The sequence below is a fragment of the Mytilus californianus genome, unplaced genomic scaffold (assembly GCF_021869535.1).
Source record: "Mytilus californianus isolate M0D057914Y unplaced genomic scaffold, xbMytCali1.0.p SCAF_5, whole genome shotgun sequence".
NCBI classification, from domain to species: Eukaryota; Metazoa; Mollusca; class Bivalvia; order Mytilida; family Mytilidae; genus Mytilus; species Mytilus californianus.
The window spans coordinates 21,642,947-21,665,248 of record NW_026262701.1 but is presented as its reverse complement, the minus strand read 5'-3'; the positions used below and the strand labels follow the sequence as shown (position 1 = coordinate 21,665,248).

Sequence of the window (22,302 nt, the reverse complement as noted above, 5' to 3'; positions counted from 1 at the left end):
ATGTCTAGGAAACAGACATATATACACAACAAGACAAATACTGGGACAGGACCTGCGTCTGCATTCAATTGATTGAGGTAATATGTATTCCATAGCATAAATAATCATTCCCAGAACAAATATTAAAATCATTTGCATTCTCTGTCATAAAAGCCAAGAAAACATTGACGAAAGTTTTCTATCCGTTGAACTCCAGTAGTATAAACTGAACCAATATCATTACATACAAATGTATAAGGATAAACATAAATGATGCTTTTTGCAACGCAGGTAAAAAATTAACCAAGATCAGGATATATGGAAGGACAAAGGTAAATCTAAATGGTCCTTTCCCTTTTTATGATTGGGGCATAATAAAATTCCTTCCCCCTGTATCATTTGGTAAACCTGAGAACCAGGTAATTTTTCATGACTTGATTGTTACATGTTATTTCAATCTTCATGCAGAAAATCAAACAGTTTTTGAATAACTCTTGTACATTTAGTTACTATCACACTTCCTTTGTTAGACCTTTCAGCAAGTAAGGCTTTAAGTCCATCCATACCATCTCGATGTGCTGCTAATTTCAAATGAGACAATTTAAGGTTAGATTTTGATGCCTTCAGCGCACAAGATTTTGAAATTGCTTTACAATTTATAGCATGAGAAAAAGTGTTCAAGTTTTCTTGGATAACATGTGAATCATAAGGATAACTATCAGGTAATGAAAATTTTACCACATTATCCTGAAAATTCCCTCTTTCAATTACAAGTTTGTACAATACTTTGGTGTCATGTATAGCATTATAAGCACCTTAAGTTTCATCACCTAAGAGCTCTCTTACAAGAGATGTTTGGCTGTATGAAGACATACTAGGAACAACACTTTTGAATAAATCTAAGGTGTCACAGAAAGCACAAACATGTAAGCAAAATTCATTCCACATGTTATGAATATGCAATTGGTTATATTACACATGAGTGTCAAAGCGTTTGATATTATACCTACAAGAATACATTTTCTAGAAACTTGATAAAAATATAATAAAGTTCATCAATGCTTCATGGGCTATCTTGTATTGGACTGCAGTACTGTTGTGAAACATCTGATTACCGTTCACAAAAATTTGTGTGACCTCTGATGCTTCTTTGGATATTGCCTGGGACGGAAAAATGTAAGTGCTAAAGTTCACTGTTTCTGAATAGGCTGCTAATTGGGTAATATCAGATTTCCAACCTACAATAAAACAATAAATAAAATGAATCTTTGATGACAAGGAGTAAGTGAAATATCAAAACAACTTTTATCTGGCTTCATACATACACATTTACACACTTATAAAGCCACAAAATCTTGCATTTAATTATTATTGACACATGCATGTCAAGGTGAATATAAAATATAATAAATAATGAAAATGGGCTATGTATGAAAGAGACAGCAACTAACCAAGGAAAAATGATGCATGTTTGACACTAAATCTGTTCTGGACAAACCAATTGACATCAAACAATAAACTCAAAAAGTTTCTATTTAATAGTGCACGCAACTTTGTGATTCAAATTTTCCTGTTGTATTGAAAAATAAACAAATCGCTTTGTGCTGATAACAATTTTTTGTTGATGTACTGTAAGCAAAACATTTTTTAACTCATGGACTTTTTTTTACCATGCATACAATATTCATGTACAAGTATAATTTGCATTTTTCACATCAAAGTGACGTGCATCACAAAATTAAACTTAGATTAAAACATTAGACGTTAATTTTACACTTACTGAGGCCAGTTGTCTCTAAATCAAAAATTATTACTGGTGCTTTGATAACCTCTTGTTCATTCAAAGAGATCTTTGTGATGTCTTGTATTTCAGGAATCTCCTGGGACTCCTTGTCTGTTACTTCAGGTTTTAATCCTATAATTTGATCATAAATTATTGAAGGATTAACATGTACATTGTGCACCTTGTATAATTCAAATAGCAGATAATATAAAATGTAATGTACCACAGATTTTTATCCCTGCATAGAGTAAGTATCTATTGTAGTAATCCTCTTAAATTAACTTTTCTCATCGGCACCCATACCCCATCTCCTTATATCTTTTATTTAAATTTTGAAACAACATTTTTAATTAACTCAATACATTTAAATAAAAAATTCACACAGACTGTAGTAATCACAAAGAAGAACCAGAAGTGGAAGTGTCTCTAAAATATTTACATACATGCATGTTTTTGGCTTTTAACTAGCTGTCAGTAACTGCGAGTACTCTCAAATCGTACTTTCTTGTTTATTTGACCTGTTGATACTAATTGTAATGCTTTTTTGTTATTTAATGCTATTCAGGGTTATATCTGGTCTTTATACCAGCTTTGATAAGTGTTTGGTATTACTATAAATTTTCACTTCTTCGTACTATGAACATCAAAATTATTTATTTTGTAAAAATATTTCCGTTCTCTATTTGAACTGTACATGTATACCTAACAACAAAATTATTTTCATTTACCTGTGTTTAAAGTAATTGCAAATGGCTGATATTTTTGTTCAAGGATATTGTTTTTCTTAAATTGTTTAACATTTCACAGCGGTATAACATGTTACTTTAATTATTCTTTCCTTAATTTATTTGTTTTGTATTTACATTGTATCATAGATCAAATTTATTCGTTCAGTGTATGTTCACTGGTGTTAATATGTCTTTTGATTGAGTTAAGCCATTTCAATTGATATTTTATAGTGTGTCTTTCTATGTTGTGATGTTACACTGTTGTTTCAGATAAGGGTGAAGGTTTGGTACCATTAAAACATTAAAACCCGCTGCAATTGTTTGAACCTGTTCTAAGTCAGGAATCTGATGTTCAGTAGTTGTCGTTTGTTGATGTGGTTCATAAGTGTTTTCGTTTTTCGTATTTTATATACTAGTAGATTAGACCATTGGTTTTCCCGTTTGAATGGTTTTACACTAGTAATTTTTGGGGCCCTCTATAGCTTGCTGTTTGGTGTGAGCCAGGGCTCCGTATTGAAGACCGTACTTTGACCAATAACGGTTTACTTTTATAAATTTTGACTTAGATGTAGAGTTGTCTCATTGACACTCATACCCCATCTTCTCATATCTATATTTTCCCCCTACACAAGACAGCATTCTTTTAATATTTATTTATAACATACAAATGTATAAAACATGTGTATTGAATTGGCATAGTTGTGGTCATTTTTAAGATTCTGAAGATCTCATCGTATTTAGGCATATACATATGAAGATTGGTGGTTTCAACATTAAAATCTATAAATAAGCAAAGTCCCAATTTATCCAAATACAATTTTAAAGTTCATAATAACAGTATAAATGAATCTTACTAAATGAAATATTTAAGGTACAGGGCAAAAAAAAGGGGGAGGGGCGGTGCAAACTAAAAAAAAATGACAAGGAGAGGGGGGCGCAGATTTTTTTGGTAAAATTATTGAAATTAAGCTTTGGACAACCCATACTTTACAAATTATAGGGGGGCACATGCCAACCACGCCCCCGCCTGATTCTGCCCTTGATGTTAGAAACTCTGTTCATTATGTAAGATTTATTTTAATATTATATTTCAGAAAACATTAATGGTGGCTTTTTAGTACTAATATATACCTATTTCACTTTCGTAAGTTTTTCCTTCCCTTATTTCTTTACTAGAAGTCATATGTTCTTGTCTGCTTTAAGAAGAAACGTCTTCTCTTGGCTTCTTTGGTTTTTGCCTTTTTTTTTTTTTTTTGTTCCTTTTCATGTTGATTCTGGAGTTTCTTTGTTTTTGTTTCCTTTCCAGGAGACAGTCCCATGGATGCATGAACCTTCAAAGATATATAAAATAAAGAAAATAAGACAAATTTTTGAATTATGTTTTTTTCATACTGATTAAGATATGAATAGAGACATAGCATATAAACTTAGATGTAGTTGTAAATAAAGCGACAAGTCGTAACTGATGTAATATTCCATATCCATGCATTCAAGTTGATTTATCTTGCATATATTTTGTTGATATATCTGCCTAAATTTTTATTCACCTAATATGAAAAAAAAATGTTCTTTCTCAGACCATTCAAATAATTATCTCCATAGAGAATGTTTGTAGTGTTTTTCCAATGAATGAAAGTTATAACAACAAGCTTCAAGAAGCTTAAATTATTTGGTCACCTGGAAATCCGGAGCCACTGCAATAAATCGCAGTTATTAATCTCGCAGTAGCGTTTATTTCTCAAAAATCGCAATAATAAATGCATGCAATAATTTCTGAATTTACAGTAGTTTGGGATTAAAAGCCAAAAACTGCTAAAGTTAATATTTCCAGAGTAGTAACTCTTAGACTGTAGTATACATTGATCATCTATCTTTTAAATTTTTCAAAGAGCTAATAAAAGGTGCATATAGTTACACCTCACTAACATAGGCATATCCTTCATTCTTTTGCAAGATAGAAGAATCTACCCTGTAGCCCAAGCTTGCTTATGAGGAGTAGTGCTTCGCTTTTGGAGCTTTTGCAGCAATCATGTTGTTAAAGTTTTCATTTGCTTGTGAGCTTGACAGTGATGCAAGCTTGCTTGGATTGACTGACTCATTCCCAAAAAATATCTTCTCCATGTCTGTCCGTAATGAATCAGACGTCAGGTCTTTTCCATGAGGTAAATTACTGTGCTTATATTTTTCTTCGTCTTTAAGAAATCCACACCATGATCTATTACAATTAGTGTGGTCCACATACATGTGCTCTACTATAGCTTTTAGGCCATTTTCCATTCCTTCAACATCACCTTTGTTTTGATCTATCATGAATGAAAAAATCTTTAGTAAAGAATTCATAACCTTTAAGAGCTGCTTCTTTTTGACATGATTTCTGTCACTGGTTTTAATCATGTTTGATTGGGGATATATCTTTTTCAGCCTGTCGAATCCAGTCGTATCATCATCACCTGCAATTTCATCTATGTTGATCCCTTTGTTCTTCACATCCATTACCATCTGAACTAGCATATCAGGCACCATAGCCTTTGCTGAGCCTGTCCACTTTTTCTTACAATTGTGCTCTTTGGGCTGAATCCCCCTTTTTGTTGCACTGTCACAGATTCTGCATTGCTGACATCTTATTGCACGATGGACAACTCCTCCTGTATTTTTAGCGATCAATGTTGATACCCCTGAAATTATTTATTTCAATTTAAACTAGCTTAAATAAAATTTTGAGTTGAAAGGACATAAATGCCCCATATTGTAATATTGTAAGAAATAAGCAATATCTGCATTAGCCCAAACTATAATTATTTTGATCAAGCTCACAGAAGAAAACACCCTCCTCCTTGTCTATTCTGCCATTTATTGTCCAAGCTTTATATTTCTCGTTAAAATCAGTTAAAACCTTCAAGCTGAATTGTCTCCCCTTTCAAAAATTTCACAACATTATCTTCCCTTGTAATATTCTGGCAAAAAATGTTTTCCTTCGTGTATATCTACATAATATGCCTTTCACGGAAATAAACTGTCATTATTATAAATTAGAAGGATTTGAAAACCAAAATTCATCTTCAAACTCATCTCTCATATAAAGGTTTCATGAAAATTCAGTTTAACTAAAATATTTGCAGAGAAATTATCAGATCTACAAGAGACTTTTGTATGACAGTTAAGAATGGTAATGTTAAGGATGTATTAATGTGAAATTAAAAAAAAAAATAGGACCCTATGACCTAATATATCTAGCTTTACAGAAAAATAGTTTTTATAATAAAATAAATTATCTGATTGTTTGTTCATGTTGTTTAAGCTCAATTAATATCATGCCTGACAAACTATTATATGCCCTTCCAGAACCTTTTTTTTTGCCAGCAAGTGTCTGCAGATACTGTGATTCCTTTTTTTCTTCATTTTCTATTGTATAAAAGTAAAGCTTTCATCTATCATGTTTATATATATATATATATATATATTCAAATTGTTACCATGACAGTAAAGATTGCATCTGTAATTTGACTATTAACTCTATTTGAAAATTATCCTGTACATTTGTATCAATATGCTGAAAATATATATTACTGGTAATTTTTCACAAATTTGTAATGACGGTAGGTATACTGATCTCAAACTAAATCTTCGATGTATTATTAAAACTGTGTTCTTGTGTGCAATCTGTTCATTTGAACATATACCCGATTATGTCCCTTTTAACTTAACATGGTACTTTTTGAGTGAACAGAATTTCCTTATAAATTTTAATGTGGTTAATTATAACTACTTACATAACTTGAAAATAAACAAGGACTAAATTATGAAATTTTCCAAAAGAGATCAATGGTACATGTATTATAGAGCTTTTGAAGGATTAATGCGGAATATTGTCCAAAAAAGAATCTCATTTTGCATTAAAATTTTCAAAGCAAGCTTAATAAAAATAAAATTTATTTTTGTTTTGTTGTTTATAATAGACGCAATTAATTTTTAAGGTATATTGCACTAGTGCAAAATGGGTATACAACATATAGGTCAATATATATTATAGGAATTTGTTTCATACATTTTTGTTGTTGGTTTCGGTGCTATACAGAAAAAATAGTTACTTGCATGTTTGTTGTTACAAATGATACCAGTGTATCCCAAACTTTCTGTCTGAACATATATATAGCATGTATAGTAGATAAAATGCTTCGCTGAGCGCAGCTGGATACGACCACAGAGGTCCAACCCTGAACAGTTGGGGCGAAAATGGACACAATATTCGCACTTGATACAGGTCTGAATTTGGATTGTAATTAAATATTTGACACATAAACTTAGAATTGGTTATATCATTTGAATTTCTATTCAATTTTTTGCTTTTGTGCAATACACTATGCTGTTGCGAATTGACCCCAAAAAAAAAAATATTTGAAGAAGTTTTCTTTTTATTTTCTGAAATCTGAAATGAAAAAAAAAAATTGCCCTCACAATTTCTTTTTTAACCCCCTCCCCCTTTTCAAAAAAAAATTCTTTCCATCAAGATATGGTCATAATCTCAATTTTTTTTTGTATTACCTACCTTACACTGCTTTTAAATTGTCCATTAACCAGGAAACCCTTGTTTTTTCCCAATTTTTGTCCCTAATTCCTAAACTGTTTGAGAAATAACCCCCTAAAGCCAATCCTAACCATCCCTTTGTGGTATGAAAACCAGCGGTACCAGCGGTAAGGCATATGTGTGGTCAAGATTGACAAGAACCTCTACATGTACAGAAGGCATCTCAGAAGCTGTGTCTTCATTATGATAAGAAGAAGAGGGGTCTGAAAGTGAGTTTTTGTCGTCAGTGTTAATAAAATTATTTGCTCTAAAGTACGTTTTTGCTTTTTTGAATCTTCCTGATGGAGATCTTTCGACCATAATTTGTAAGATTATTGCAGACGATACGATATAAATTATACTTACGGCAGGCAGCAACACAAAAAATCAAATCATCGTCGATGTTGTGATCCAGCCATATTCATAGCTAGTCTAATATTCTTTCTGACCATATTTTTTCCAATCTTACTATAAAATTTCGCAATACTGATGCAAATATTGATATTATAATCTTACACTCTGTCAGATTTTTTTTTTAAATATTTGCAATTTAATGGTATAGACAAAAATGGAAAGGGAAATCGTCAAACAAGTAATATATTTTTATATGCCATTAATAATAACTGGCTTAATAATTTTTCAGAAAGTGGCCTTGGAAATGCACTTTCTCAACAACAAAAATTAAAGAAAATAATAACTATTTTTTATCTAAATTGGTGTTCATTCTGTAGTAGAGAATTGATAAGAAGTAGTGGATTCGTAAACGATAATCAACGAGCGACTTTAGTCGCAAGTTGATTATCATTTCAACCAATTTTTTGATAAGTGTGACTAATTAATAAGAACTTGATTATTGACTTATGTCAGATGATAATGACACTGATTTTACTTGTGAAATAAAATTTGCTTGCATTTTTTTTACATATTTTTTTTTCATTTGTTGTCTTTTCTTTGAAAAAAAACCCACATCTGATTAATCATTCAGCTAGCTAGCAAAATTGACAGAATATTTTAAATTAGTGTAGATCAAAATAATTAATACATTTGTAGGTTTACTATTAAGATCAAGAATGTGTGTATTCAGTTAGGTGTGTAATAAATTGTGTCTATTTAATTACGTAACAGGTCATGATATATTAACTGTGGTGAATTAAGACTGGGGTTGTTTTTAATTAATACTGACACCTTTGAGTGTAATTATTTGAAAATCATGACAGTTGATAATCATACTGACTCTTACTTGCCTATGGAAAGAATTGGAGTAATACCATTTCAAAAAAGTGTGGGAATCAACTTAGATATATATATACACATGTTGACCTAAATTTCATTGAACAATAACTTACTCAAGCATAAGATACTAATATAATACTTTCAAAATTATTATCAACTGATTCAATTGATGTACAAATACTTTTTCAAATTAATTCATAGATAGTGAATCATAATAAATTTTGATTTACAAAGGAACTATATGCAAGTGTATATCTAAAATAAAAGGGTTGTTCGACCAATCTTTCCTTAATTTAAGGGCAAATAACATGTCAAAAGTTGTCAGTTCATGATTAAAATAGTGTAGAAAGTTTCTGCAAGTTGTAAAAACACATAATTAGTTCTATGATATATCTTCAACTTAGTATTCTGCACAATCTCCAAAACCAGAGTGATCGCATAGATCCAGCATGGTTGAATCAAAAATTAACTTGTTTACCTCAGATTTTTTCTGTCGTCTACTTTTTGTGCAGAATCTGTGTTGAATTGCTTCATACGCTACCAGGACGAAGATCATATTGTTAATATACAATTCTACATCACAGTATTTATAAAAAGCAGTCCACTGTATCACGATCACAGTTTATTTTTCATTTTTTTTCCATTCTTGACCATGTTGTGCGGGTCGCTATAAACGGAAGTAAACAATTTGCAGCAATCAAACTGAAATGAGATTATTATTTTGATGATTGAGTGAATAAAATACTATTTAAAAAACGTTTCTGATAATTTTCACAGAAATTAAAAAATAATAAGTTACAATATTATTTTGATAACATTTAACGACAGATTGCACAATTGACAACACTATGCGCAACATGTTGCGCAGAAGGCGCTAAAATTTAAACACCCGATCTACCTTAAATGAAATATGCCTGAAGCCTAAGTGCCAATATGTAAGATAAAACTCAAAGAGCAATAAAGTGGCATTATCTTACCTTTTCTTTCTTATTTGAGGTCATGGACTATCTTATTTTGTTCAGAACCAAACAATTCTACAAAAAAAAAGACGCATTAAACAAAAAAGACAACGAAATTAATAATAACATTAAATTTTGTAAATTATTATTATTTTTTTTTTTCATTTTTTTGGTAAAATATCATAAAGCTTTAGATTTAAAAAAAAAATTGGGTATAACACCAATGGACAACAAAAATAGTCATAATATTTGATAAATGCATCAATTCAACATGCGATGTTATTTCGTGTGTATTCATTTTGGATTAAAAAGAGAAAACTAGTACTTTAATCACCTTTTTCTTTCATGTACATTGGAAAAAATGTCGATCAAGCACACCTAATTTACTATAAAAAAATTAAAATTTTCTTTTTTGGACGGTGATGTTGCTTTGGCACCGTCTTACGGTGTTTATATATCACAACTCGTTCGCTATGCCCGTGTTCGAGTGAAGTTTTGAAATTCAATGAGTGTAATCTATGTATGTATTACTGGTAGATCATTAAGTCAGTGATTACGATACCACAAATTACTATAATCTTTTTTACTAAATTCTATCATAGATACAAAGATTTTGTGTGTTAGTTTGACTGTATCTGTAGACGACTTATTTCAAACGGAAAAACACATACTAATTCTTACGAGGATGTTGTTTAACGAGCCCAGAAATTTAGATACGACCCGGGTAAACCTATCAATACTTTAAATAAACTTATTCTAAAAGGTTACGAATTCAACACTGTAATTTGATCTTTGAATAATGTTTTTATTGATATACATATTGATTTTGTTATCAGTAATATAAAAACCATACCAAATACTAATGTTACACACATATGCACATTTACGATAGTACAATCTGTTAATACCTACATTTTGGCATTCCACAAGGTCATGTTTTTTTCTGAGTGTAAATGACGTCTTTATACTAAATCTATTGGATGTTGGATGTGTACTTATCAATATGTAAGTCTTAGATACATGATTTGTTTTATTAGTTTAATGGCTTTGAACTAGCTCTCAGTACCTGCGAGTACTCGCGATCTTTACTTAGTTTTTTTTCTTGTGGGATGTATAGATACGCTGCCACGTCCAACATGTGTTTTCGTTAGATTGGTTGTCGTTGGTTCAAGTCTATCATATTCTTTTTTGTAAATTGTTTTGTTATGAATAAGGCCGGTTGTTTTCTCAATTGAATTGTTCCATATTTTTCATGTTTGGGCCTGTTATAGCCGACTATACGGTATACGTTTTTCTCATTGTTGAAGGCCGCACGGTTGCCTATAATTGCTTACATCCACTTCATTTGAGCTTTGGTGGATAGTTGTCTCACCAGCAATCATACTACGTCTCCTTTTTCATAATGGTTTCACTTCACTACAAATAATGCATTGTTAAATATGTATCAAACTTGAATTGACTATTCTAGGAATACATTAAATATTGCAAAAAAATTATCCTCGTTTTTATTTTACAATATCTATTTAAATTTTTCTTTTAACCCATTTACTGCTCATAAGGCTTGATAAAGAGAATACTAGCCGTCAAGAAATACAAATGTTCGTTCGTACGAAAACCAATAACACCAGATTACCCTGGCATTTCAATCTACGTTAAATTGTCCAAAATTCCAAGTGCGATATTTTCATGACTTTGCGTCCGTCGTTCGTCATTGACCGTCGTCGTCATGCGTTTACTTTTACAAATAACTTCACCTTTCAACTTCTTGGCCAATTAGAACCAAACTAAGCCTCAAACCATCCTTGATAAATTTAAACGCAAAAAGTATCAAATGATCCTGTCCGCAAACCAACATGGTCGACATGGCTGAAAAAAAGACAACAGGGGCAAATGCAATTTGTGTTTAATCTTTTTAGCCACTATAAAATGGGAAAATCTGACGGGCAGAAATGTTCAAAATTTTGCGAGCTACATACTGTCTATTTATATCAAATCTGTCAGGCGAAGTCTTGCAGGAGTGATTTTTGTTTTTATTTTTGCCTCTTATCTTTACAACTATAACAGATAAAGAAAAAGTTTAAGAGCAAAACTGATTAACAAGACAATATCTACAGATAATCTGACATCGATTCCTTATTGGCGTTATTGTCCTGAAATGACAATTTGTACCATTGTTTGCATTTTTGTCTATTATATTGAAAACTGTTATCCATAAATAGATTGTTTAGATACAAGAAACAAGATCAGCAAGACATGATCCACAAATAAGTCAAAAGACCGAAATCGTCAGACGAATCCTTATAGGAGTTATTGTGCCTACATGCTTTTTTCTAATGGTTTGCGTATTTGCCTTTTATCTTGAAAACTATGAAGGATAAATAGAAATTTGAAAAAAAACACAACCAAATAACTGTGTTATCGGGCCAGTTAACTACAGTTTTTATTAGAATCCTTCGTCTGCACTACCTATTTTCATATCGGGACCTTTTTGTTATTGTTGGAGGCCGTATGGTTGCCTATAATTGCTTAAATCCACTACATTTGAATTTTGGTTCATAATGTCTCATTGGCAATCATACCACATCTCCTTATTTTTATAATAATCAGCAAGCCAGGATCTGCAAATAGGTCACCATAGAATGTGTCAGTTGTATTCTGATAGGAGTTATTGCCCTTAAAAGGAGTGTGTTTTAATCCTTTTTATGTTTTAGCAAAAACAATAGACGACACAGAGATACTGTTAGACAAAAATAATCAGCAATACAAGATCAACAAAAAAGAGAATGTAGTCATGATTTTTAATTCTGGTCTGCAATGTTGAAGATAGGACATTGATAATTATGCCCCTTGGTGTGGTGTCCGAATCAAGCTATTTATAGCCCTTCTTGATATTTTCAACAATTTTGTGATATTGAATAATCAGATCTCATTTTAACTGAAAAAGTCTTCTAAAAAAGACAAGCATAAAAAAGTATTATATAAAATGGTTAATCAGCAACGGAAACTTTAGTTAAAACCCCTTTGCAAAGTGCATGTAAGATATTCAGAGCCATCGTTAGCCAAGTTCCTGAAAAAAAAAATCCCATGTGGCAAATTATTTTTAAGCCAGCACTCCACTATTTAACTAGATTAGAGGTGTAAAAATGTATCCCCGCATCATAATGGTTAAGTCAAAGAAGTTAAAGGCGCGAAACAAATGACATTCTGATAGATCGAATAGAACTTTGTAATAAACGTCCACTTCTAGGCGAAAATACTTTTTAAAGTTAAGAAAAAAGAGCCGTTAAAACAAAACAATAACGTTTGGACAGAATATGTATCCTGACGTCATTTTGGAGTCATGCTATAGCCCACAATGGATATATTTTAATCAGTTTATATATGGGCAAGATCAATGAAAACAATAATTATTGAAAAAGCCGTGGGTTCAACACAGTTATCTCACTTCCCAAATTCTGTTAAAACCCGTTTAACAAGTGCTGGTTTTTAAATCAACTTTCTTCTCATTTTGAATAGGGTGAGATAGCAAAGAAATGCTTTCAGTAAAATTGCCTTTGTTTGAAAGAAAAAGGTTGTCACTTATTACAACAGCAGTATAATGATTTTCTTTTTCTTTTAATGAATCGTAAAGTTAACATATTCATAATTTTTTTGGTATTTTAAAAATTTTTATATTCATTCTTTCATCTAACATGACAAGGAATACGGATTATGTAATACACTAAACTTTTTATTCTAATTTCAATCTTATGTAATAGGATCATGTTTGTGATGGTGTTTTCCTCTTCATTTGCAGTGAGTTGATTGCTATATCAAATGTATATAAAGCGCAAAGATTTGTCAGCCAGAATAGAGAATATTTCTCATCAATCAGTTTATCCCTGCAGAAAACTTGACTTAAAAGCAATGAATAAATTCAGTGTCACAGTTTTACTTGCTGTAGTCCTTATTGGATTATTTGCCGTGCAGAGTGGTAAGTAAAAGCTTGGGTTATTAAAGCAGTTCATCAAGTTCAATTCTTTAAATATTTTCACTAATTGTCAAACATACTATATATACGTAACTGTTGAAATAAATGTATGTCGATTACATCATAATTGATTCAAAATTTAATTGTTTTTCTTTATTTCAGGATTATTATCCAGGATATAATTCACCATGGCAATACAACAATGGTTACTATGGCTATAATGGATACAATGGATATCACGGACGTTATGGCTGGAATAAGGGCTGGAATAACGGTCCATGGGTAGGATCATATTATGGAAACAAAGGCTATCTGAATTAGAACTGAAACAAGAAAGATATCAATATTGATATGCATATGAATGATGAATAAATAATTTTTTATTTGTGTTTCCTTTTAATAACTTTTTGTTTGTAGCCATCCATCGTTACTGTTGTGTTGCATTGATTTGCAGACAGCAAAACACGAATATTTTATAAATTGTGTGTAAATTTTTGCAAAAGAAAACAATTTTTCTTGAAAAATCATTTCGTTAAATAACGCCTATCATTCAAAGGAGATCTAGGATAAGAGCAATTATGTGGCCCCTGATATCGCAAAAAAAAGTAGATATCAAGCCTCTCAACTTATCTGAGTTTAATTGACAAATGAACAGGTTAATATAATCTTGACACTTTAATGGAAAACGGTAATTTGTGGTGTCACCATGACGTCATAATTATCTCGAAATTTTCGTAATTTACCTAAAACGGACATTGAAGCTAAGCTTTTGGTCAACATATAAATGAGTAGCAACAGTTTTTTCACAAAAAGCCATTTTACACACGATTGGGTTAATCTATTAATCATACAAGTATCTAATATCAATCACAAGATATCGAAATGAGGCTAATTTGACAGTGTTTGCTGTTTTGCACCAAAAAGAATACGTTTGAAGCCCTAGGAGATACATAAATTGCTGAGTTTATCCAGGTAATCTTATACACAGGAAAAGTGTGGTGTGCACCAAAAATATTCGTTTTCCTACTTGCAGAAAACAGGAGGGACAAAAATCTCAGTTATTATTTTCTGTTTGCACCATGCACTATATCTGTATTCTATGAGCAAATTCTGATAAGATAAAGACTTATAAGTAAGAACATTGTTGAATGAGTAGATATTTACATACTTTTACTATTGATAATAGAAAAAGTCTCATATCGGTCACTATAATATTATCCATATGCAGTTTTCTTTGGACAACGCAAATGTTACTACCATTTATAGATATAAGAAGATGTGGTATGAGTGCCAATGAGACAACTCTCCATCCATGTCACAATTTGTAAAAGTAAACCATTATAGGTCAAAGGACGGCCTTCAACACGGAGCCTTGGCTCACACCGAACAACAAGCTATAAAGGGTACCAAAAATGACTAGTGTAAAACCATTCCAACAGGAAAAACATAAGTCTAATCCATATAAAAAAAAACAAGAAACGAGAAACACTTAGGAACCACATCGACAAACGACATACAGTGAACAACAGGTTCCTGACTTAGGACAGGACTTAGTTGGAACTTGAATTAAGAGAAACAATGTTGGGACAAACATTTTATATACGATACGATCCGGGTAAAATTATCAATTCTTTAAATAAACTTATTCCAAAAGGTTTTCTATTCAACACTGTAATTAAATCTTTTAATATTGTTTTATTGGTATAAATATTGATTTTGTTATAAGTAAATTAAAATCATACTAAATATTACACATATGTACTTTCACGGTACTACAACCTTTCGATACACATAGTTTGGCATTGCACAAGGTCATGTTTTTCTCTGATTGTTTAAGACGTCTTTACACTAAATCCATTGGATGTTGGATGTGTACTGATTGATATTTTAGTCTTAGATACATGATTGTTTTTATTAGTTGTTATTGGCTTTGAACTAGCTATCAGTAACTGCGATAACAAACATGTTTAACCCCGCCACATTCTTTATGTGCCTGTTGTAAGTCAGGAGTCTGTAGTTCAGTGGTTGTCGTTGGTTCATGTCTGTCATATTTGTTTTTCGTAAAATGTTTTAATAGTTTTCTCAATTGAATTGTTTCATATTTTTCATGTCTGGGCCTTTTATAGCCGACCATACGGTATGGGTTTTTCTCATTGTTGAAGGCCGTGAGGTTGCCTTTAATTGCATACATCCACTTCATTTGAACTTTGGTGGATAGTTGTCTCATTGGCAATCATACCACATCTCCTTATTTTTATATATGTACTTTTCTTTGCTTGAAATAGAGCATAAATTTTATTGGCGAAAGGAGAAGTCAATGTAGCAAGTTTGGTTCTGTTATAGGTATAGAACCACTAGCCCGGGCCCGCTCACAAAGAACATATAAATTCAAACAAAATAGTTCATACGCATAGCTGCAACTTTGACAAAAAGAAAAATGTTTGGATAATTTTGGTATAAAATGAAAGCTTTAGGACTTTGGATCACTATAGAACCATTGTTGAAAGTTTCTGTTGAATAATGAATTAAATATATGAAATCATGATAGGAGGGCATATTTGCCCTGTTGCTTAGATCAGAAGTACCTGTTTTTGTACTATCAAACTTCCGGGAACAAGTGCAACCTTATATGTAATGGAAGGTATGTTAAATTTTCATCACATGTCAGGATAAGGTAGAGTTTTTCTATGAAATGACTTGAACTCTAGACAAAATAGCTATAAATGCTTGAAAAAGGCATAATATAGGATATTATGTAAAATATTATTATATGAGTAGATCAATGGGGCTGTGAATTAGTGGTTTTCTTCTAAAAGGGATGTAGATCTTCTTTATATTTGAATACAAATATGAAAATGAATACAGCTATAAACACATCCCCAAAATAGAACAACAAATATTACTACACAGACATCTGACGAATGAGTAAAACGAACAAGCTACACCGCTATTCAAATGAAGAACGAAACATAGCAGTACCCTAAAGATTTTCAAGTAAAACAATTTTTCAATTTCCTTACAATGATTATAGTTTAGGCGAATTGAGTCTTCAAAAATGGAGATGCTTATCTACTAGCTGGGTCAATCGGTTCATAGCCATATATACACGAAAAATATTGCTCGGTAGACCCTTTTAAAGAACGTGCCATTAGATAAATATTGCAACATCTTTTCAACTAGCAAAAACTAATAAACGATACTAGGCTTAAACTCTGGTCAGTCAAATACGCGTTATAACAGTTGTTTGTTGTTGATCATTCTCAGTAACAACTTAAATTTTGTATTTGTCATTGAATTTTCAAAGATGCTGAAATCTAATGCTTCTAAATAAATAGTTATATATGTTAAACTATTCAGCACTTGAATGCACTGTTTTAAGGTTACAATCAGACACTGAACACACAATTTTACGATAGAAACAGCAAACGCAAGACTAGTGTGTACAAGAGTCTTATGTTGATTAAAAAGCAGTGCATCATCTGAATGAATTTATTAAAACCAACAGATGATACCGGCAAAAACGGCGTTTGCTTCATGATTATTTGTGTCAAATTTTCTTGTATAATTCATATTTCACACACCATCTGTTTGGTATTGGCTAAAGTTTTGCCATTTAGAATAACGATTCATGTAAGATTCAATCAAACATAAAGTTTTCCGTACTCGAATACTTACCGGCTGTACATCTAGTACTTAAACATTGATGCATTCATTCTTTTCCTTTAATATTAAAGCGTTATGGTTAAATTTAAACACTGATAATGCACGGCAGGGTTGGTTATTTGTATGTTGATGCACTTGGAATTTCACACCTCTTAACTTTATTTAAAAAAAAAACATATGGTTTCGTTTTTTAAAACTTTTATGTGATTTCTTAATTTCTAGAATGTGATATATACATTGTTAGAACAACTCTTGCAACATTGATACAGAAACTATATACTGATCAAGACTTTTACTGAATATAATATTCCATTTTAATGCAGAATACATTTTTACCGAGTTCGAGATGCGTATGATTTATATTTAAATTCTCCCTCATGAATTCGTCCGAATTTAAAACATTTCTATACTAAATACATGGCTAAATAAGAGACAAGTCATTATTTAGGTTTGTTTGCTCGCAGTAACTTTCTTATTTTCTCAGCGAAACAACATTTAATATCTTGTAAACATTTTACAAATTACAAAAATATACCACAATTCCATCTATATACATTCACAATGTCCTCTAAATACATATCAATACAAACATAACTGTAATATATTATGCAGAGCTTAACGTTAACTTCGTCTATCAAAGTTACTGGAGCACATCGATAATAATCAAACGTAATCAGGACTTATATATGCCTATAAAACCCCACCCGTACTACCGCCCTCGAAATATTCGTGCAGAAAACAACAGTAACATCAGACCACTTCTGATTTACAGACTAGCCAAACTTGTACCACAAGTCTAAAGATAGAAATAGAATAGGGAAATTCCAAATATAACGGAATAGAAATAAATATATATACATATAAAATTGCGGTTTTTTATCCAACGCAATCATAGGTTTGAACGTTGTTTTCAATTTAGACTTTTATATATTTTTTCGTTTGGGCTTGTATTATGTTTTCATTTGGGTTTATATGATCCGTTCATCCTATTTCGACTCTTTAAAATTCAAGAGTCTATCCTTAATTGAAGTAAATTATATGGCCTTCCAAATACCGTTTCGATCCCTAACATCACTGACGAGATTGTCGAAATCCGGATATGGTGTACAAATTTTTTCACCTCATGTTTGCGGTATACCATCTTCTCCGCAAGTTTATTGTTTTCTGTTTGGTGTTAAAGTAATTATTAAGATCCATTTCGTTAGATCTGGTGATCAATTTATTTGGCAATCGCCAATGGCAGTCAGCAGAGTTTAAGAATATCAGTTGTTCGACCTGTTAGTCATATGCGTTTTGTTAAAATAGACTTTTTCACTTTTTTTGGTCTTTTTGGAAATTGTTGTTTGTGCTGTATTTAGACCCCTCTACCAAGAAATTTGTTTTACATGCACACGTATAGAAATTGCGGTTTTTATCCAACGCAATCATAGGTTTGAACGTTGTTTTCAATTTAGAATTTATATATTTATATATATATATATATACATTATTGTGAATCATATCGATTTGCAAGTTGTCTATCACAAGGTTATAATCTATGAAAACGTATCTATATCTGATTTTATGGTCAACATCACAACATATCTAGTTGATTACAGAAACCATATAACACAGTCTCAGCTGGCTAATATCATACTGCAGAATTCTTTACCAAGTAATGTAGGAAAATATATTTTAGGTAGAACTGATGCTTATATCTAATTTTTTATGACAAGATATCAAAATGAAGCTTTTTATGACAGTTTTTGCTGTTTTGCGTTTAATGAAATAAGCCTGAAGACTTCATGCTAATATGTAAGACAAAACTAAAAGAGACAAAAATAGCATTATCTTACCTTTTCTCTCTTAATTAAGGTCATGGAATATCTTACTTTGTTCAGAACCAAATAATGTCCCCCCAAAAAAGCCGCCTCAAAAAAAAAAAAAACGAAATTAATAAAAACATTAAATTTTGTAAATTATTTTTTAATATATTTTTTGGTAAAATATCACAAAGCTTTAGATGAGAAAAAAATGGGTATAATACCAATGGACATCACAAATAGTCATAATATTTGATAAATGCATCAATTCAACATGCGATGTTATTATATATTTTCATTTTTGAAAGTCGATAAAGTACACATAATTACTATAAAACAAAAGATCTAAGTTGATCTGAATTCTCCAATTTTTAGTTCTTTTTTCAATGATACATACCTCTACCACTATATTCATCAAATATAAGGTCAATGCCTTTGATAAGGCGCTTTTTGTCCGCTATTTGCTAATTTTATGATGTTGCGTTTTGTCTGATGTTGCGCTTTTACTGACGTTGAGTTTTGTCTGACATTGCTTTTTGTTATATATATATATAGACGTTACGATCGCGATATGACCTATCTGTGATCGTCTTTAATTACAGTCTCAAAGAAACTTGATAGATCTGTGTGATGTCTTGACTAGACCAGGTTACCAGAAAACAGTGCATTAAACCATGATAAGCTGAAAAAATATCTTCCGTGGTTTTAAAAAAAGGTAAATATATGATACTTAAACTGCGAAACATCTAAGTTTATGTAAGCTCGTCTTATTTTAAAATCATGGAAGGTCGGGAGCAACATTGACCTTAATCTTACCTTATTTACCTCAAACTTTTTATTCCGGAAACCATTTTCCCAACAAAAAATCCGTTTTAAGTAACAGCGATCTTGATCTTTGACTTATTGACCCCAATATCAATAGGATTCTTTCCATTCCCCGTTTTTTTCATCTGTTTAAGATTAATCAAATTAAAGAAGGAATGGTCAAGTTGTATTCCGGAAACCATTATTTTCGGTCACACAACAGAAGGATGGAATGACGAATTGACAATTCTCTTGAAAAAATTTCGAGGAACCTAAACATTAATATAGAGACCACTATGAGCGATGAGATGAATACATTTTGTCCCTTACAGCATCTATATTGTATACGTACGTTCCCTATTCAATTTGTTAATTTTCAATTTGAAAACGATGATGCTCCTTTGGTCCCTTATTATGGTGCTTTATTTCCCTACTGGTTCGTTATGCCCGTGTCTGTAGTTACGTAAAAAAATAAGTTAACAAAAAATACCGAACTCCAAGGAAAATTAAAATCGGAAAGTCCCTTATCAAAATGGCAAAATCAAAAGCTCAAATACATCAAACGAATGGAATAGATAAAAGATACCAATAAACATGCTCTATATATAACTGGTAAATGATCAAGTCAGAGATATTGCTACCACAAATGTAATTACACCTTTACTTGTCATGTTCAATGCTATGGTTTTCACAAGTGGTGCATGATCTAAACCTTTCCCGAGCACCATCAATCATTTCTGTGGTTTTGTTGTTCTCAGTCTTTAGTTTTCTGTGTTATGCTTTGTAAAACTGTATTTTTCTCTTCAACTTAAAGTTTTTTTTTTATTGTAATCCTTCGGTTTTCAGTCTTCGTTTTTAAAAAAAAGATACCAAGCGTTCCCTTACATAGAAAATAGTCGTTATATATTGATATTTTAAAATGAACGTTCTGAGGAGTAAATTTCATATTTCATTTTCAAATTACTATGATAAGAACAATTAAGATGTATAATTGACCCGTCTTAATTGAACTACATTTATCGAATTGGTCTGAAACACTCAAGTTCATGACCCCTTTTTTTCTCAGCTTATGTGTTCTTTAGTCAATTTGCTCTAATATTCCAACTTATTTTTCTTTATTCAATGTTTGTTACTCTTATTCTATAGCTTTATTAAAACTGCCAACGGCACGAAAAGGTAAGTTTTTTATCAGTTGAATCGTTGGAGGTTGATTTTCCCGTGAAATGAGTCCACTGTCGGAACAAATCAACTGTATCATAGTCATAAACACTAGAAGAGGTGTTATAATTGCCAATGAGACAACTCTCCACCAGAGACCAAATGACGTAGAAGTTAACACTTTACTACAAGTTCTGATATGTATTCTCAGTGCAAAGCATCTGCCGGAAACGAACGAATGTATGATATATAAATGTTTGTTCTTTCCTGTCTTGCGGAGCAAAAAGAGGGACAACATGATACCTTTATGTTTTGCAAGATTGAATACATAGAATCATGAACATATGAAATATGGTCCAATAAGTTGAAATATTATTTTTTTAACAAAATGCACAATAATATTGGAACAGATTAGACCATACATATAATGATTTCACTTATTTTCCGAAAAGGTCTTTTTGCAGGTAAAAAAAAAAATAACAAAAAAACAGAACTCGGAAAGTCTTTTATAAGATGTCAAGATAAAAATCTCAAACACACCAAACGAATAAAAGAGTATTTGTAAAATATGTTGGGGTCTTTGGAGTCATGTTGTAAAGCAATAATTCTGACCCTTCCCTGAGAACTTCTTAAATGTCGATCCTCTGTGCCAAAATTTCTCACAAATTTGTTGAATTCTAATCGTCATTAATACTTGATATATTGCCCTATGTATTTAAAAACAATTAAAATACTTCTACCAGTTATACGGGGATCAGTAGATGCTTAAGAAATAATTATTTCATGCCATGCTCTATGCTCATTTTAATATTGGAAGGCATTATATTTGTCAATATCTTTATACCTAGCGTCAGCATACCCATGTTAAAATGAGCATAGAACATGGCATGATAGAATTATTTCGATTCTAATGGGAAAATTTAGAACTTTTGTACTTCGAAGTTGGCCTATAATACACATTTGAATGGCAGCCATTATGATTTATGAAACCAAAACAATTTAGAAAATCTACCGTTTCAAGGTAAAATATGAACAGATGCATGTTAACTTACTTTTAATATGATTTTATTTAATTTCCTAGCGAGATACGCCAACACAAATGTCCATTTTGTTTTCAGGCGTTGTTCAAAATACAGACTTGCAATTTCAATTGTGACGTCAATCACGTGCAGCCCATATTCTATTGTAATTGTAACATTTTGATTCCAAAGCGAAAGAAGAACGTCATATTAGAACTATCTGTATTGATTAATTCGTCCGAGTAAACAGTACTATAGTACTTTGATAAGGCCCTTCACGGAAAATCATTTTGTACGTTTTGTTATTGAGAACGTCCTTTCATATCATAAGAACTTATAAGATTGAGTTACGTGCAGATAAAGAATTTTGCATAAATTGTTACATTGGAAATACAAAATCGCTTTGAAAAAAGAACGTCATATTAGAACTATCTGTATTGATTAATTCGGTTCAAGTTTTCAATCTTTTTTTCTGTAATGCCTAATCTATTGATATATTGTTTTCTATTCAATCACACGGTAACAAGTTACAGCTGTTGTATTATAATACTTACGATGTGGCCTGGGAAAAGGAATTTTGGTTGAAAATTAGGAGAATTAAGTATTAAGTACTTAAAAATTTGCGAGTTTCAATTGGCGA

General features: G+C 31.4%; 2 protein-coding genes and 1 long non-coding RNA gene across 5 annotated transcripts in view; 2 read left to right on the top strand and 1 right to left on the bottom strand.

Moving 5' to 3' along the window:
- Positions 1-22,302, top strand: part of LOC127702692 (neuropeptide-like protein 30) — an 84,842-nt gene that overhangs the window by 10,277 nt on the left and 52,263 nt on the right. The window lies entirely within an intron of this gene.
- The window catches only part of LOC127702704 (uncharacterized), a 119,815-nt gene that overhangs the window by 74,006 nt on the left and 23,507 nt on the right, over positions 1-22,302 (bottom strand). The window contains exons 1-2 of one of the 3 annotated variants that reach the window (XR_007982541.1): positions 4,941-5,108; positions 3,622-3,821 (exon numbers count right to left, since the gene is read on the bottom strand). This is a non-coding gene — a long non-coding RNA (uncharacterized LOC127702704). Of the gene's footprint in view, positions 1-3,621; positions 3,822-4,940; positions 5,109-22,302 lie in introns of those variants that run through there. The other 2 variants (XR_007982542.1, XR_007982540.1) reach the window with 2 other exon arrangements.
- LOC127702690 (neuropeptide-like protein 30) overlaps positions 1-22,302 on the top strand; it is a 119,255-nt gene that overhangs the window by 85,333 nt on the left and 11,620 nt on the right. The window lies entirely within an intron of this gene.